Here is a 4,878-nt window from a genome sequence, read left to right as displayed (position 1 = left end):
GGGGGGGGGGGGGGGGGGGGGGGGCAAGAACTTCAAAGAAATCTCCCTTACATTGTTACAAACAAGTGAACTGTGGAGCTCATTTTGTACTGAGAAACAGCAACACATCTCTTGCTCTCTTTCGAATTAAAAATCGATATCAAATATTATATGTGAGTCATTATCGATATCCCATCGATCTAGAGATCTAAATATCTAGTACTCTTGGCATAGGCCCGGATTGGGGCCAAAACCGGAGAATGCTGAAATGGCACTGTCATTTCATTGTGACATGATGAGCAATCATCATCAGGGACAACATAGAATGAAATAAAATAGGCCTAGAGACATTATATAAAGCTAGACATCTAGATCTAGACCTAGAATCTAGATCTAGATCTAACAGTTCATACCACCAACAAAACTTGCTGAAAAAAACAACCCCCCACATGAAAAAAAAACAACATAAATAGACAAAGGCTATTGTTAGGGGACCATACGCTAGGAGACCAAACGCCCCCATAGTGTTTGGCGCTAGGGGACCGTACGCCCTACCTGCGCTAAGACTTGGTGTTACGAGACCGTACGCAGATGTGCATGCATCTGGACTTTGCAAAAATACTGGAGGAAAATGGCCAGTTTAACGAAGCTCCTGACGTAAAGAGTTATTACTAGGAGAATGTTTAAAATGTCTGAATACGATTGTGAGGTATCCAGTGGCCATGGGTGAACCAAAATTTGAAATTTGTTCACGTCTGCACCCACGTTGTTGTTATGTGTCAATAAAAGAAATCAAAGAGAGGGAGGGAGAGGGAGAGGGAGAGGGAGAGGGAGAGGGAGAGGGAGAGGGAGAGGGAGAGGGAGAGGGAGAGAGAGAGAGAGAGAGAGAGAGAGTTGGCGAAGGGAATGTGGGGGGCGAACGATGGGGTCGGCAGGGTATACTATGCTATTAGATTGAGAAGACATCATTGATCATGTAACACCTTGCGTGGAATATGAGTTAAGAATATAAATTAAATATAGTATACCAACTTACGCCTATAGTGCGGTCAAAATGCACGGCGCAACTTATTGTGAAATATCTCCTTACCTATAGAACATAAATTCACCAACTTTTGCACAGTGACTTATATCACTTTGTCTTAACAGGTGAATATTTTTACAAACTTCTGCACACTGTATTCTAGAAAATTCCTTAATAAATACTAATTAAAAAACCCAGTCAACTGTTTCTACAAATTTTAAAAATTGTACAGCTCCAGCAATATCACTTTTAAAAGCAAGTCTGTCATTTTTTTTTCCAATCGCAATAGCATGCATGCTTATTGAACGTATCTTTAGGAAACCTTTAGAGTAAAAAGAATGTGTTCATTATATAAACATTTTTGTATGAAGTTTTGCTACTAAAAAGTGTCATTGGCCAGCTATGACGTAGGCCATATATATTATGTATGCAAAATGTGTGCGAGAAGCGGGAAGTGCAATGAACAATCACATTTTTCGCGGGATGGAGATTTATAGGCCTAGTATTTTATATAAATTTATGAAGAAATATTTTTTGATCGAGCCTTAATTGTTGTGGAAAAATATGATTCAGTTAAGACATTTTTTTAAATACAAACTGCTGTGCAAAGTATGGGTGACATTGATTCTCCCGTTAAAGAGATACAGTCCATGCCGGCTTTAAGCACGGTCGTCGGGAGAAAGCTTTTAAAGCGTGCTTAAAGCCGAAGTATGCTTGAGTGCGAAGTAGACACATAATCCAGAGATTTTCATATATGTAGAAAATTTCTCGTGCTATTTCCCTTTGTTTGTAAGTAGGCCTATAGCGGTCCTGCAATAGTGTGCACTGTTATTTAGACACCCGCCAATTGTAGTTTTTGTTCGCTTGTTTGTTTTTGTTTTGTGGTCGAATGGGAAATGAAAACCTAATTTAGACGGCCAGTCATGATACAGTACACTAGGCCTACACACTGCCTGTGCATACCACAACCCGCTGTGCCACTCATACCACCGCCGCCTTCATCCCACCCCGCGCGTGATACACAATCAGGATTAATGGATAGCTAGGGTCAAAGGTGAAATCGCAGCCAGCCTCCCTTTCTCGTCTCCCCGACTCTCTTTGTATTTTTTTTTGGTCGTGTGTAGCTTTGCCCTAGGCTAGATCCTATGTCCGCGTGCGCAACTGTGTGCATCTCTCTGCCTTCCTCTCCGCCCGTGTGAGTGTGTGTGTCCATCACTTGCGTTCTTTGTGTTTCTCTTAACACACTCCACTGCTGTGGTGTAGACTGTGTTCGAACTTCGTTGGGTCATCATGAAAATATTGACTGTCTTGTAAATGAAGCGTGCTTGAAGCCGAAGTTACCGTGCAAAGGCAGGCGTGTAATTTATATAGCAAAAATTCGGTAAGAGCCGTTTAGCGTGCTTGAGTCCGAAACGTGCTTTAAGCCAGCGTGCTTTTAAAGCCGGCACGGACTGTATTAGAGGAAAAGTTGCGCCACAAATTTTTGACCGCTCTATAGTTACACGACACCTGCGCCCAAAAGTAGTCCAGTTAAATACTAATGTTGTTTTATTATTTAATGTGGACAGGCCTTATTGTTTTCAAATCCCTTTAGCTTTAGCTGCGAGCATTTCGTTCTTGGCAGCGCAATGACTCCCGCCCCCCCATCTCTCTCTCTTTCTCTCTGCTCTCTCTGTTTCTAACACACACACACACACATACACACACTTTGTCTCCCTCTCTCTCCCCCACTCTTTCTTACTTCCTTACTAAACTTTCTTTCTTTCTTTCTCACCTTCCTTTCTGTGTGTTTTTCACACTGACACACACAAACACACACACGCACACATACACACTCTCTCTTTTCTCTCTCCCTCTATCTATCTATCTCTCTCTCCCTCCCTCTCTTTGATTTCTTTTATTGACACATACCAACAACATGGGTGCAGACATTCAATGAGCTAATTTCAAATTTTGGTTCACCCACGGCCACTGGATACCTCACAATCGTATTCAGATATTTACATTCTCCTAGTAGTCCTAGTAATAACTCCTTACGTCAGGAGCTTCGTTAAACTGGCCGTTTTCCTCCAGTATTTTTGCAAAGTCCAGATGCATGCATATCTGCATACGGTCTCGTAACACCACGCCTTAGCGCAGGTAGGGCGTACGGTCCCCTAGCGCCAAACACTATGGGGGCGTACGGTCCCCTTGCGCCAAGCGCTATTGGGGCTTACGGCACGGTCCCCTAACAATACTAACATCAGCATAGACAAATAGACCACACCTAGATCTATACTCTTGACCTTATGCCCCGTCAGACTAGAGGCTAAATAGACGCTAGAAGAGACGCAGAAGAACTGGAAGTGGAAGATGGGCCTGGTCTAGATCTAGTTTGTTGTTGATGCAAGATTGCAGACTTCCTAAAGTTCTTGAGAAGCCTCAAGATTTAGGACAATTTTTTAGGATGACCAGCCAGTGCCAGTGCCAGTTTCGTTGATGGACGTTGATTTCTTTCTTTTTTTAAAAATTAAGGACAGACGAAACAGAAATAAATGCAAAATAATTACCACAAATAAAAGCCTTCCTCGCAATAGTTTCAATAACGATTAGCCTACCATAAAGCGATATAAATCCTTTTCCTCCATCAAAATTCCTCGATTTATCATTCTATCTGCCATGAATTTACAGCGTAATAGTAAAGGTAAAGAATAAAGGAAACAACCCGGAAGTCGTACGATAATATCAGAGACTCTAAAATATAGAGACAGGAAACGAGGTCTCGCGGTCCGTGACAACAGTGCATTTGCGAACGTGACCGCTCACACAGAAGCTGATTGGCTGTGGGTAAGCTAGTGGTGCTCTGATTGGCTGTGGTAGGCCAGTGGTGAATATTGTGTAGTATCTTAGTATCTTTGGGTCCTCCCCTATGATTCCAGTTTTAGCGGTTCGGAAACTTCTGAAACAGTGCTATAAATATATGAAGCCTAATCTACCTATTCCAGTAAGGAACTGTGGTGGCCGAATGGACAGCGTGACTGCGTGCGGAGTGAACGGGCGTGGGATCGAAATCTGGAAAATACTCTTTTTTTTTTTTTTTTTTGCCTCCTTTCTTCTCCTCCTCCCGACTGACCCCTCCTTTCTTCTCCTCCTCCCAACTGACCAACAATTTTTCCCCATAATTATAATTCGTTGTTTTGTAGTTTTTTAGGTAGTGATTAAGCACGCACATTCTGGTGTTGCCTTATGGAGGAGCTTTTACCTCTTTTCGATCATCGCTTCATCTAGTAATTCATCAGATAAGTGATAGTAATCTGAAGATGAGTTGAATCTCTCTCTCTCTCTCTCTCTCTCTCTCTCTCTCTCTCTCTCTCTCTCTCTCTCTCTCTCTCTCTCTCTCTCTCTATCTCTATTTCTCTCTCTCTCTCTCTCTCACTCTCTCTCACTCTCTGTCTCAATCTCTCTCTCTCAATTTTTCTCTCTTTCTCTCTCTCTCTCCCTCCCTCTCTCCCTCTCTCTCTCTCTCTCTCTCTCTCTCTCTCTCTCTCTCTCTCTCTCTCTCTCTCTCTCTCTCTCTCTCTCTCTCTCTCTCTCTCTCTCTCTCTCTCTCTCTCTCTCTCTCTCTCTCACCCCCCCCTCTCTCTCTTTCTTTCTTTCTCACTGCCCACAGACAAAATTGCACGCTTTCAACACAAAAGAGCGCTGGAACATTTGTTCAAGGCCGAGGACCTCCTTGTTCAAGGCACAGAGTTCTACACTTCTGTTATCACAGTGTAGAATTCTGTGGTTTACGGTGAATGCTACACAGGTTGCCCTAAGCTAGCACAGTGAACGCACACAGAGTGAGAATAGCCAAAAGGCTCACCGGTGGCCTAATAAAATAGCCCTCGTAGTCT

At 43.0% G+C, this 4,878-nt stretch overlaps 1 protein-coding gene across 3 annotated transcripts in view; it reads right to left on the bottom strand.

Annotated features, from left to right (window-relative positions):
- LOC101847782 (protein furry homolog) overlaps positions 1-3,696 on the bottom strand; it is a gene marked incomplete in the record, with an annotated part of 102,518 nt that extends 98,822 nt beyond the window's left edge. For 2 of the 3 annotated variants that reach the window (XM_013089976.2, XM_013089978.2), the window contains 1 exon segment: positions 3,601-3,696. 3 annotated transcript variants of the gene reach the window in all.
- Positions 3,697-4,878: the final 1,182 nt, after the last annotated feature.

Source organism: Aplysia californica, unplaced genomic scaffold (genome assembly GCF_000002075.1).
Source record: "Aplysia californica isolate F4 #8 unplaced genomic scaffold, AplCal3.0 scaffold01095, whole genome shotgun sequence".
Taxonomy (NCBI): Eukaryota; Metazoa; Mollusca; class Gastropoda; order Aplysiida; family Aplysiidae; genus Aplysia; species Aplysia californica.
This window is presented reverse-complemented; position numbering and strand designations above follow the sequence as displayed.